The sequence below is a fragment of the Sminthopsis crassicaudata genome, chromosome 1 (genome assembly GCF_048593235.1).
Source record: "Sminthopsis crassicaudata isolate SCR6 chromosome 1, ASM4859323v1, whole genome shotgun sequence".
Classification (NCBI taxonomy): domain Eukaryota; kingdom Metazoa; phylum Chordata; class Mammalia; order Dasyuromorphia; family Dasyuridae; genus Sminthopsis; species Sminthopsis crassicaudata.
The window spans coordinates 446,757,267-446,772,016 of NC_133617.1; the positions used below are offsets into that span (position 1 = coordinate 446,757,267).

At 34.6% G+C, this 14,750-nt stretch overlaps 1 protein-coding gene across 2 annotated transcripts in view; it reads left to right on the forward strand.

Moving 5' to 3' along the window:
- The window catches only part of TRPM3 (transient receptor potential cation channel subfamily M member 3), a 603,878-nt gene that overhangs the window by 87,343 nt on the left and 501,785 nt on the right, over positions 1 to 14,750 (forward strand). The gene's annotated exons all lie outside the window — the stretch shown is intronic.

Sequence of the window (14,750 nt, forward strand, 5' to 3'; positions counted from 1 at the left end):
GAAGGGGAAGAGGGCTCTAAGTAAAAAAAAAACATAGCCATACACTTCTCTTAGCTCCTTTCCATAATTTATTTAGAAAATTTCAGATAAAAAGGAACTTTTGAATGAGGTAAAGAAAGTTTACTCCTAGAATAATATTTTTAATGTAAGCAAGTTCAAGAATTACCAACATTTTTAAAGTCTCAATAAACATTTTAAAATCAATTTTATATTTCTTAATAAAGTCTTTAAAATAGTTATTTCTCAGTGGTATGCATATAGTTATTATAAAATAACTATGTAACAGTTATTTTTATAATAGTATAAAATAGTTATTTCTCAGGGGTATGCAGATAGTAAAAATGATAGTACTACCTAAATTAAATTATTTATCCAGTCCATCCCAACAAAACAATTCCTCCCAGCCCCCCTCCCAAAAAAAATTGCATTTTATTGTTCAGTTACTGCAGTCATATCTGAATCTTCATGACCAGATTTTTTTTCTTGGAAAATGGCTTAGGATTTTCTTGGCAAAGATACTAAAGTAGTTTGCCATTTTTTTGTCCAGCTCTTTTTGGGGATGAGAAGACCAAGGCAAACAGTGTTAATGATTTGACCAGTATCAGATAATTAGTAAAAGTCTGAGAACAAAATTGGATTTAAGAAGATCAGTCTTCTTGACTCTAGGCCCTATAGTCTATTTACTGGGCCATTTAGCTGCTCCTAGCCTCCAAGGTAAATAAACTCTAACAGCCAAGGAATTCCTAGAGAAGCAGAACCTTTGAAATAGGGACCACGGTTTCTGGGCAGACACTTCCAGTTTGAGCGCAGGGGCTTTTCACATCAGCTGCTGATAGACACCCTTGGGACGCATTGGCTGGGCTTTGTGTCACCTTTACTGTTCAATCTTAAACCTCAGGGAGGTCTCTAGGACACACAGCGGGTCCTTCACTGAGTAACCCTCACAGCATGGCTGTACTAATCACCTCTGAGGCACTTCCAAGGAGGGAGAGGGGAACTCTCTTCCAGTGCTATCTCTTAGATCAGGTGCAGGAGCCACTGAATCCATCTGGTCGGGGAGGAATCTGGTAAAGATATAAATAAATAAACTTCTTACCCCAAGGACAGACCCCAAAAGATTTTTTAACCATGAGTAAAAAGCCAAAAAGAACCATTGATTCCTTCTACACAGAGAAAGAGCGGGATCCAACCCCGAGGAAGTTAATAACAGACAGTCTGCAGATAACAGCCTAAAGGGGACGGATACCTGCCCTCCATCACATAACTCTCTCCTAGAAGAAACTATTAAAAAGTTAAGAGAGTTTTAAGAAAAATGGGGAAAGGAAACAGAAGCTATGATAGAGAATAACAACGTTCTGAAATTTGAGTTGCAAAAAATAAAGAATTCACAGGAGATGCAGGGAAACAAAATTTGTGAATTAGAAAAGGTTAAAAAATCACAGGAAAGTAAGATTTCTGAATTGGAAAAGATAAAAAATTCTGAAGAAAGTAGGATTTCTGAATTTGAAAAGATAAAAAAAGTCTCAAGAAAGCAGGATTTCTGAATTGGAAAAAGAAAAAAATTCTCTAAAAAAAATCAGGGAAATGGAAAAAATTCAATAGAGCAAAATAATTCATTTAAAAACTCAATTGGGCATATACAAAAAGAACTTAAAAATGTGAATGAAGAAAATAACTCATTAAAATCGGGATGGAACAAATAGAAATGAATGATTCATTGAGAACCCAAGAATCAGTCAAACAAAACAAAAAAATGAAAAGCTGGAGAATAATGTCAAATACATACTGGGAAAATCTATAGACCTGGAAAATAGATCTAGGAGAGATAATCTGAGGATCATTGGACTTCCTGAAAACTATGATCACAAAAAGAGCCTAGATTCTATTTTACAGGAAATCATCAAAGAGAATTGTCCAGAGATAATAGAAACAGAAGGGAAAATAGGCATTGAAAGAATTCATCGAACACCTTCTGAAAAAGACCCTAAAAAAAAAAAACTCCACAGAATATTGTGGCTAGGCTGCAGAATTACCACACAAAGGAAAAATATTGCAAGCAGCTAGAAAAAAGCAATTCAAATATCAAGGAGCCACAATAAGGGTCACTCAAGATCTGGCTGCCTCCACATTAAAAGATCAAAGGGCCTGGAACCTGATATTCCGAAAGGCAAAAGATAAAGGATTACAACCAAGAATAAACTACCCAGCTAAGTTTAGCATTTTCTTTTGTGGAAGAAGATGGTCATTCAATGAAACAGAGGAATTCCATTTGTTTCTAAGAAAAAAACCAGACAAACAAAAAATTTGATCTACATCCACAAGACTGAAGAGAAACAGAAAAAGGTAAAAAGAACTCTTGAGAACTGTATCTCTGTTGTGGATATACAGAAAGTCAACATGGATAATTTGATTTTACTGATATTAAAAAAAAGGGGCGGAGTAGTAAAGGGAAAGGGGTAGTATCAGAAAAAGAGGAATGAGTGATAAAAAGAGGGAAACTACATCCCAGGAAGAGGCACAGAAAATATACCATATCTGAGGGAATTTAGAGAGGGGGAGAAACATTGTGTGAATCTTACTCTCATCAGAATAGGCTCAAAGAGTAAATAATTGACATATTTGTTTTTCAGAGAATTATCTCTCACCTCATTAAAAGGGGGGAGAGGAAAAGGGAAAAGCAAAAGGGGAATAAGGGAAGGGACTTGGAAGGAGGGGGGAGGGATACTAAAAAAGGGAGGACTGCGTGACAGAAGTGGGGTCTATAAATTAAATATTGGGAAAAGGGTTCAGGGGGGTCAAGGGAAAAAAGCATAATCTGGGGATAATATGATGGCAGGAAATACAGAATTAGTAATTTTAACTGTAAATGTGAATGGGATGAACTCTCCCATCAAACCGAGACGGATAACAGACTGGATCAAAAGTCAGAACCCTACAATATGTTGTTTACAGGAAACACACTTAAAGCAGGAAGGTACATACAGAGTAAAGATAAAAGATTGGAGCAGAATCTATTATGTTTCAGGTAAAGCCAAAAAAGCAGGGGTAGCCATCCTTATCTCAGATCAAGCAAAAGCAGAAGTTGATCTAATTAAAAGAGATAAGGAAGGAAACTATATCTTGCTAAAGGGTAGCATAAACAATGAAGCCATATCAATACTAAACATATATGCACCAAGTGGTATCGCATCTAACTTTCTAAAGGAAAAGTTAAGAGAGTTGCAAGAAGAAATAGACAGTAAAACTATAATAGTGGGAGATCTCAACCTTGCACTCTCACATTTAGACAAATTAAACCACAAAACAAATAAGAAAGAAATTAAAAAAGTAAATAGAACATTAGAAAAACTAGGTATGATAGACCTTTGGAGAAAACTGAATGGTGATAGAAAGGAATATACTTTCTTCTCAGCAGTTCATGGATCCTATACAAAAATTGACCATATATTAGGACATAAAGATGTCAAAATTAAATGCAGGAAAGCAGAAATAATAAATGCCTTCTTCTCAGACCACAATGCAATAAAAGCTACATTCAGTAAGAAGTTAGGGGTAAATAGACCAAAAAGTAATTGGAAACTGAATAATCTCATCTTAAAGAATGACTGGGTGAAAGAGCAAATTATAGAAACAATTAATAATTTCACCCAAGATAATGACAATGATGAGACATCATACCAAAATCTGTGGGATGCAGCTAAAGCGGTAATAAGGGGAAATTTTATATCTTTAGAGGCTTATTTTAAGAAAATAGAGAAAGAGAAGATTGATGAATTGGGCCTGCAACTTAAAAACCTAGAAAAAGACCAAATTAAAAACCCCCAACCAAAAATCAAACTTGAAATACAAAAATTAAAAGGAGAAATCAATAATACTGAAAGTAGAAAAACTATTGAATTAATAAATAAAACCAAGAGTTGGTTTTATGAAAAAGCCAATAAAATAGATAAACCTTTGGTAAATCTGATCAGAAAAAAGAAAGAGGAAAATCAAATTGTTAGTCTTACAAATGAAAATGGGGATCCTTCCACCAATGAAGAGGAAATTAGAGAAATAATGAGTTACTTTGCGCAACTTTATGCCAATAAATTTGATAACTTAAGTGAAATGGATGATTTCTTCCAAAAATATAGGCTTCCTAGATTAACAGAGGAGGAGATAAGTTGCTTAAATAGTCCCATTTCAATAAAAGAAATAGAACAAGCTATTAATCAACTCCCCAGGAAAAAATCCCCTGGACCAGATGGATTTACATGTGAATTCTACCAAACATTTAAAGAACAATTAGCCCCAATTTTATATAAACTACTTGAAAAAATAGGTGATGAAGGAGTCCTACCAAACATCTTTAATGACACAGACATGGTACTAATACCTAAACCAAGTTGATCAAAAACTGAGAAAGAAAACTATAGACCAATTTCCTTAATGAATATTGATGCTAAAATTTTAAATAAGATATTAGCAAAAAGAATTCAGAAAATCATCCCCAGGATAATACACTATGATCAAGTAGGATTTATACCAGGAATGCAGGGCTGGTTTAATATTAGGGAAACTATTAGTATAATTGACCATATTAATAATCAAATTAATAAAAACCATATGATCATCTCAATAGATGCAGAAAAAGCATTTGATAAAATCCAACATCCATTCCTACTAAAAACGCTTGAGAGTAGTGGAATAAATGGATTATTCCTTAGAATAATCAGGAGCATATATTTAAGACTGTCAGTAAGCATAATATGCAATGGAGATAAACTGGAACCTTTCCCAGTAAGATCAGGAGTGAAACAAGGTTGCCCACTATCACCATTACTATTCAATATAGTACTAGAAACACTAGCCTGGGCAATAAGAGCCAAGAAAGAGATTCAAGGAATTAGAGCAGGTAATGAGGAAATCAAACTATCACTCTTTGCAGATGACATGATGATATACTTAGAGAACCTCAAATACTCTGCTAAAAAGATATTAGAAATAATTCAGAATTTTAGCAAAGTTGCAGGATACAAAATAAATCCACATAAATCCTCAGCTTTTTTATATATCACCAACAAAATCCAACAGCAAAAGATACAAAGAGAAATTCCATTCCAAACAAATGTTGAGAGTATAAAATATTTGGGAATCCATCTACCAAAGAATAGTCAGGAATTATATGAACAAAATTAGGAAACACTTCCCACAAAAATAAAGTCAGATTTAAATAATTGGAAAGACATTCAGTGCTCTTGGGTAGGCCAAGCGAATATATAATAAAGATGACAATACTCCCCAAACTAATCTATTTATTTAGTGCTATACCAATCAGACCCTCAAGAAATTATTTTAATGACCTAGAAAAAATAACAACAAAATTCATATGGAAGAATAAAAGGTCGAGAATTGCAAGGAAACTAATGAAAAAAAAGTCAGATGAAGGTGGTTTTGGTGTACCTGATCTAAAGCTATATTATATAGCAGCAGTCACCAAAACCATTTGGTATTGGCTAAGAAATAGACCAGTCAATCAGTGGAACAGATCAGGTACAAAGGACAAAAAAGGGTACATCTATAACAATCTAGTCTTTGATAAACCCAAAGATACCAACATTAGGGATAAAAATTAATTATTTGAAAAAACTGTTTGGAAAACTGGAAATTAGTAAGGCAGAAATTAGATATGGATCCACACTTAACACCATATACCAAGATAAGATCAAAATGGGTCCATGATTTAGGCATAAATAGATTAGAGGAACAGAGAATAGTTTACCACTCAGACCTGTGGAGGAGGAAGGAATTTATGACCAGAGGAGAACTAGAGATCATTATTGATCACAAAATAGAAGATTTTGATTATATCAAACTAAAAAGTTTCTGTACAAACAATACTAATGCAAACAAGATTAGAAGGGAAGTAACAAATTGGGAAAATATTTTTACAGTTAAAGGTTCTGATAAAGGTCTCATTTCCAAAATATATAGAGAACTGACCCTAATTTATAAGAAATCAAACCATTCTCCAATTGATAAATGGTCAAAGGACCATAACAGACAATTCTCAGATGATGAAATTGAAAATTTCTATTATTTCTGTACTTTAACACCTTATTTAATCACATCTTTGTCATATTTTATTCTACAGAAATTCTCCAATTTCTAATGATTATTTTGTTCAAATAAATAGGCTTATTTTGTTTGCTATTTGTGATAACCTTTTTGACATTTGACATTTGAAGAGAAGGGTCTGAGTTGGTAAGTGTGATCTATTTGAACCTGTTTGAAAACATAAGAACAGAAGCTTTCCTTCCAAAGCCAGATTCCTTGTTCTGTTCAATTAAAGAAAGAGTGTTTCAAATCACTACTGATCAGAGAAATGCAAATTAAGACAACTCTGAGATACCACTACACACCTGTCAGATTGGCTAAGATGATAGGAACAAATAACGATAAATATTGGAGGGGATGTGGGAAAACTGGGACACTAATTCATTGTTGGTGGAGTTGTGAAGGAATCCAACCATTCTCGAGAGCAATTTGGAACTATGCCCAAAAAGTTATCAAACTGTGCATACCCTTTGATCCAGCATTGCTATTATTGCGCTTATATCCCAAAGAAATACTGAGTAGGGGAAAGGGACATGTATGTGCCAAAATGTTTGTGGCAGCTCTTTTCATAGTGGCTAGAAACTGGAAGATGAATGGATGTCCATCAATTGGAGAATGGTTGGGTAAATTATGGTATATGAAGATTATGGAATATTATTGCTTTGTAAGAAATGACCAGCAGGATGAATTCAGAAATGTTTGGAGAGACTTACATACACTGATGCTGTGTGAAATGAACCGAACCAGAAGATTGCTGTACACATCAATGTTATATGAAGATGTATTCTGATGGAAGTGGATATCTTCAACATAAAGAAGATCCAGTTGATCAATGATGGACAGAAACAACTACACCCAGAGAAGGAACACTGGAAAGTGAATGTAAATTGTTAGCACTACTGTCTATCTACCCAGGTTACTTATACCTTCAGAATCTAATAATGTGCAACAAGAAAATTGGATTTACACACATATATTGTATCTAGGTTATACTGTAACACATGTAAAATATATGGGATTGCCTGTCATCTAGGGGAGGGAGTAGAGGGAGAGAGGGAGGGGATAATTTGGAAAAATGAATACAAGGGATAATGTTATAAAAAATTACTCATGCATATATACTGTCAAAAAAACCTTATAAATAAAATTTTAAAAAAAGAATTAAAAACAGAGGCACTGCTCTTCAACTGGGGAGTGGCTAAACAAATTAAGATATATTGATGCGATGCAGTATTGTGTTATAAGAAATGATGTTGAGGATAATTTCAGAAAAACTTGGGAAGTTTAATATGAACTAATACAAGGTGAATTGAACAGAACAAGGAATCTGGCTTTGGAAGGAAAGCTTCTGTTCTTATTGTTTTCAAACAGGTTCAAATAGGTCACACTTACCAACTCAGACCCTTCTCTTCAAATGTCAAATGTCAAAAAGTTTATCACAAATAGCAAACAAAATAAGCCTATTTATTTGAACAAAATAATCATTAGAAATTGGAGAATTTCTATAGAATAAAATATTACAAAGATGTGATTAAATAAGGTGTTGAAGTACAGAAATAATAGATCTCATCTCAAACTAGGAAAAGTATAATGATATCACCCAAGACAGACTTCTTTTCACTCTCAACATTTTGAGTTGCAAGGCAGTGAGATTAAGGGGCATAATTAAGTTGAATTCTTAATAGGAAGACTTCTTCTAATAATCATTAAAATAACCTTGCCTTTGCTTTCCCTTCACTGCTTTCTTTTTTTTTTTTAATTGATTTTATAATTATACTTTTTGTGATTGTACATATGCATGGGTAATTTTTTTTACAACATTATCCCTTGTACTCACTTATTTTTTTCCCCTCCCTCCCTCTACTCCCTCCCCTAGATGACAGGCAATTTCATACATGTTAAATATGTTACAGTATATCCTAGATACAATATATGTGTGCAAACCGAATTTCTTGTTGCACAGTAAGAATTGGATTCAGAAGATAAAAGTAACTTGGGTAGAAAGACAATAGTGCAAATAGTTTACACTCAATTCCCAGTATTCCTTTTCTGGGTGTAGCTGATTTTGTCCATCATGGATCAACTGGAACTGAAGTAGATCTTCTCTATGATGAAGATCCACTTCAATCAGAATACCTCTTCATACAGTATCATTATTGAAGTGTATAAAGATCTCCTGGTTCTGCTCATTTCACTCAGCATCAATTCATGTAAGTCTCTCCAAGCCTCTGTGTATTCATCCTGCTGGTCATTTCTTACAGAGCAATAATATTCCATAACATTCATATGCCATAATTTACCCAACCATTCTCCAATTGATGGACATCCATTCATTTTCCAGTTTCTAGCCACTACAAAAAGGGCTGCCACAAATATTTTAGCACATACAGGTCCCTTTCCCTTCTTTAGTATTTCTTTGGGATATAAGCCCAGTAGTAGCACTGCTGGATCAAAGGGTATGAACAGTTTGATAACTTTTTGGGCATAGTTCCAAATTGCTCTCCAGAATGATTGGATTCTTTCACAACTCCACCAACAATGCATCAGCATTTTTCTCATAGCCCCTCCAACATTCATCATTATTTGTTCCTGTCATCTTAGCCAATCTGACAGGTGTGTAGTGGTATCTCAGAGTTGGCTTAATTTGAATTTCTCTGATCATTAATGATTTAAAACACTCTTTCATATGAGTGGATATAATTTCAATTTTATCATCTGAGAATTGTCTGTTCATATCCTTTGACCATTTATCAATTGGAGAATGGTTTGATTTCTTATAAATTAGGGTCAGTTTTCTATATATTTTGGAAATGAGACCTTTATCAGAACCTTTAACTGTAAAAATATTTCCCAATTTGTTACTTCCCTTCTAATCTTGTTTGCATTATTATTGTTTGTACAGAAACTTTTTAGTTTGGTGTAATCAAAATCTATTTTGTGATCGATATTGATCTCTAGTTCTCCTCTGGTCATAAATTCCTTCCTCTTTCACAAGTCTGAGAGGTAGACTATACATTCTTCCTCCAATCTATTTATGATCTCATTCTTTATGCCTAAATCATGGACCCATTTTGATCTTTTCTTGGTATATGGTGTTAAATGTGGATCTATATCTAATTTCTGCCATACTAATTTCCAGTTTTCCCAACAGTTTCTTCCGAATAATGAATTTTTATCCCTAATGTTAGTATCTTTGGGTTTGTCAAAGATTAGATTGCTATAGATGTACCCTTTTTTGTCCTTTGTATCTAATCTGTTCCACTGATGTACCGTTCTATTTCTTAGCCAATACCAAATGGTTTTGGTGACTGCTGCTATATAATATAGCTTTAGATCACTTAGACCACCTTCATCTGACTTTTTTTCATTATTTCCCTTGAAATTCTCCACCTTTTATTCTTCCATATGAATTTTGTTGTTATTTTTTCCAGGTCATTAAAATAGTTTCTTGGGAGTCTTATTGGTATAGCACTAAATAAATAGATTAGTTTGAGGAGTATTGTCATTTTTATTATATTCGGTAGGCCTATCCAAGAGCACTGAATGTCTTTCCAATTATTTAAATCTGACTTTATTTTTGTGGCAAGTGTTTTGTAATTTTTCTCATATAATTCCTGACTTTTCTTTGGTAGATGGATTCCCAAATATTTTATATGCTCAACATTTTTTTGGAATATAATTTCTCTTTGTATCTCTTGCTGTTGCATTTTATTGGTGATGTATAAAAATGCTGAGGATTTATGTGGATTTATTTTTTATCCTGCAACTTTGCTAAAGTTGTGAATTATTTCTAATAACTTTTTATTAGAATTTCTGGGGTTTTCTAAGTATACTATCATGTCATCTGCAAAGAGTGATAGTTTGATTTCCTCATTACCTTTAATCTCTTTCTCGGCTCTTATTGCCGAGGCTAGCGTTTCTAGTACTATATTGAATAGTAATGGTGATAGTGGGCAGCCTTGTTTCACTCCTGACCTTACTGGGAAAGGTTCCAGTTTATCTCCATTACATATTATGCTGACTGTCATAAATATATGCTCCTGATTAGTCTGAGGAATAGTCTATTTATTCCTATACTCTCAAGCGTTTTTAGTAGGAATGGATGTTGGATTTTATCAAATGCTTTTTCTGCATCTATTGAGATGATCATATGGTTTTTATTAATTTGATATTAATATGGTCAATTACTAATAGTTTTCCTAATATTAAACTAGCCCTGCATTCCTGGTATAAAACCTACTTGATCATAGTGTATTATCCTGGGGATGATTTTCTGAAGTCTTTTTGTTAATATCTTATTTAAAATTTTAGCATCAATATTCATTAAGGAAATTGGTCTATAGTTTTCTTTCTCAGTTTTTGATCTACCTGGTTTAGGTATCAGTACCATGTCTGTGTCATAAAAGAAGTTTGGTAGGACTCCTTCATCACCTATTTTTTCAAGTAGTTTATATAACATTGGGGCTAATTGTTCTTTAAATGTTTGGTAGAATTCACATGTAAATCCATCTGTTCCTGGGGATTTTTTCCTGGGGAGTTGATTAATAGCTTGTTCTATTTCTTTTTCTGAAATGGGACTATTTAAGAAATTTAATTCCTCCTCTGTTAATCTAGAAAGCCTATATTTTTGGAGGAAGTCATCTATTTCACTTAAGTTATCAAATTTATTGGCATAAAGTTGGGCAAAGTAACTCATTATTTCTCTAATTTCCTCTTCATTGGTGGAAAGATCCTCCTTTTCATTTGTAAGACTAGCAATTTGATTTTCCTCTTTCCTTTTTCTGATCAGATTTACCAAAGATTGATCTATTTTATTGGCTTTTTCATAAAACCAACTCTTGGTTTTATTTATTAATTCAACAGTTTTTTTACTTTCAATATTATTGATTTCTCCTTTTAATTTTTGTATTTCAAGTTTGATTTTTGGTTGGGGGTTTTTAATTTGGTCTTTTTCTAGCTTTTTAAGTTGCAGGCCCAATTCATCAATCTTCTCTTTCTCTATTTTCTTAAAATAAGCCTCTAAAGATATAAAATTTCCCCTTATTACTTCTTTAGCTGCATCCCACAGATTTTGGTATGATGTCTCATCATTGTCATTATCTTGGGTGAAATTATTAATTGTTTCTATAATTTGCTCTTTCACCCAGTCATTCTTTAAGATGAGATTATTCAGTTTCCAATTACTTTTTGGTCTATTTACCCCTAACTTCTTACTGAATGTAGCTTTTATTGCATTGTGGTCTGAGAAGAAGGCATTTATTATTTCTGCTTTCCTGCATTTAATTTTGACATCTTTATGTCCTAATATATGGTCAATTTTTGTATAGGATCCATGAACTGCTGAGAAGAAAGTATATTCCTTTCTATCACCATTCAGTTTTCTCCAAAGGTCTATCATACCTAGTTTTTCTAATGTTCTATTTACTTTTTAAATTTCTTTCTTATTTGTTTTGTGGTTTAATTTGTCTAAATGTGAGAGTGCAAGGTTGAGATCTCCCACTATTATAGTTTTACTGTCTATTTCTTCTTGCAACTCTCTTAACTTTTCCTTTAGAAAGTTAGATGCGATACCACTTGGTGCATATATGTTTAGTATTGATATGGCTTCATTGTTTATGCTACCCTTTAGCAAGATATAGTTTCCTTCCTTATCTCTTTTAATTAGATCAACATCTGCTTTTGCTTGATCTGAGATAAGGATAGCTACCCCTGCTTTTTTGGCTTTACCTGAAGCATAATAGATTCTGCTCCAATCTTTTATCTTTACTCTGTATGTATCTCCCTGCTTTAAGTGTGTTTCCTGTAAACAACATATTGTAGGGTTCTGACTTTTGATCCAGTCTGCTATCTGTCTCCGTTTGATGGGAGCGTTCATCCCATTCACATTTACAGTTAAAATTACTAATTCTGTATTTCCTGCCATCATATTATCCCCAGATTATGCTTTTTTCCCTTGACCCCCCTGAACCCCTTCCCCAATATTTAATTTATAGACCTCACTTGTGACATGCAGCCCTCCCTTTTTAGTATCCCTCCTCCCTCCTTCCAAGTCCTTTTATTTTCCTTTTCTTGTACCCTTCCCTTATTCCCCTTTTCCTTTTCCCTTTTCCTCTCCCCCCTTTTAATGAGGTGAGAGAGAATTCTCGGAAAAACATATATGTCAATTATTTACTCTTTGAGCCTACTCTGATGAGAGTAAGATTCACACGATGTTTCTCCCCCTCTCTACATTCCCTCAGATGTGGTATATTTTCTGTGCCTCTTCCTGGGATGTACTTTCCCTCTTTTTGTCACTTCTTCCCCCTTTTCTTATACTATCCCCTTCCCTTTACTACAGCCCCTTTTTTTAAATCAGTAAAATCAAATTATCCATGTGGACTTTCTGTATATCCACAACAGAGATACAGTTCTCAAGAGTTCTTTTTACCTTTTTCTGTTTCTCTTCAGTCTTGTGGATGTAGATCAAATTTTTTGTTTGAATCTGTTTTTTTTTTCTTAGAAACAAATGGAATTCCTCTGTTTCATTAAATGACCATATTCTTCCATGGAAGAAAATGCTAACCTTAGCTGGATAGTTTATTCTTGGTTGCACTCCTTGATCTTTTGCCTTTCGGAATATCAGGTTCCAGGCCCTTTGATATTTTAATGTGGAGGCAGCCAGATTTTGAGTGACCCTTATTGTGGCTCCTTGATATTTGAATTGCTTTTTTCTAGCTGCTTGCAATATTTTTTCCTTTGTGTGGTAATTCTGCAGCCTAGCCACAATATTCCATGGAGTTCTTTTTTTAAGGTCCTTTTCAGAAGGTGTTCGATGAATTCTTTCAACGCCTATTTTCCCTTCTGTTTCTATTATCTCTGGACAGTTCTCTTTGATGATTTCCTGTAACATAGAATCTAGGCTCTTTTTTTGATCATAGTTTTCAGGAAGTCCAATGATCCTCAGATTATCTCTCCTAGATCTATTTTCCAGGTCTATAGATTTTCCCAGTAAGTATGTGACGTTATTGTCCAGCTTTTCATTTTTTGTGTTTTGTTTGACTGATTCTTGGGTTCTCAATGAATCATTCATTTCTATTTGTTCCATCCTGATTTTTAATGAGTTATTTTCTTCATTCACATTTTTTAGTTCTTTTTGTATATGCCCAATTGAGTTTTTAAATGAATTATTTTGCTCTATTGAATTTTTTTCCATTTCCCTATTTTTTTTTAGAGTTATTTTCTTTTTCCAATTCAGAAATCCTACTTTCCTGTGAATTTTTTAACCTTTTCTAATTCAGAAATCCTACTTTCCTGTGAATTTTTTAACCTTTTCTAACTTACAAATTTTGTTTCCCTGCATCTCCTGTGAATTCTTTTTTTTTTGCAACTCAAATTTCACAACATTGGTATTCTCTATCATAGCTTCTCTTTCCTTTCCCCATTTTTCTTCAAACTCTCTTGACTTTTTAATAGTCTCTTCTAGGAGAGAGTTATGTGATGGGAGACAGGTATCTGTCCCCTTTAGGCTGTTATCTCCTGACGCTCTGCTGTTAACTTCCTCGAGGTTTAATACCCACTCTTTCTCTGTGTAGAAGGTATCAATAGTTCTCTTCAGCTTTTTACTCATTGTTAAAAATCTTTTGGGGTCTGCCCTTGGGGTAAGAAGTTTATTTATTTATTTATTTAGCAGCTTCCTCCCAGACTGGATGGATGCAGCGGCTCCTGTGCCTGAGCTAAGAGAGAGCTCTGAGAGAGATTTCCCCTCCCGCTCCCAGGAAATGCCTCAGAGGTGATTAGTATGGCTGCACTGTTAGGGATGTCCAGTGAAGGACCCCGCTGTGTGGCCTAGCAACTGCCCTGAGGTTTAAGGCTGAACAGTGAAGTCACAAACCCCAGCCAATGCATCTCGTGGTTCGTGGATATCAGCAGCTGAAGTGAAAAGCCCCTGCCCTCAAACTGGAAGTGTCTGCCTGGAAACAGTGGTCCCTATTTCAAAGGTTCTGCTTCTCTGGGAATTCCTTGGCTGCTAGAGTTCCACCACCTCAGGCTAAGCCCGGCACTATGTGGATTAGATGTTGCCTCAAGTTGTGTCCCCACTGTTCAGGCTCTTAACTACCTACCCCAAGGTGAAGCCCTCAACAGCAGAAGGCGGCTTCACAGCCCTGTGGAGATCTGTTAGGTCACTTCTGGATTGGGGTGGTTCTAGCATCTGGCTTTATATTTTAAAGTGGCTTGATTTCTCTTCTGAACTGCTGTTTTATAAGCAGAGAAGAGCTAACAGCCTGTGTCAGATTCCTCTATCTCAGTGGCTTCTCTGATCCCAGAGTTCTCCCCAGCCCAATGGGCACAGTGTGCTAGCACCTAGCTTTGTCTGTGCTGGCCTTTTTTCTTCCTCCCCTTGGAACCGACCTTTTCTGTTGAAACTCCAGATTCTCTTCAGCTGTGGATTCTATCAGTTCAGCGTTATTTTTGAGGCTGATTTAACTAATTTAACTAATGAGGGAAGAAGGGAGCTTACAATTTCGCGTGTATCTTCTCCACCATCATGGCTCCGCCCCCATTTTTTGCATTCTTTTTACTTTATTTGACTGATTCTTGCTGTCTCACAAAGTCATTTGCTTTCATACAGACCCAGTAGTAACACTGCTGTATCAAGAAATATTTCTTTGGACATA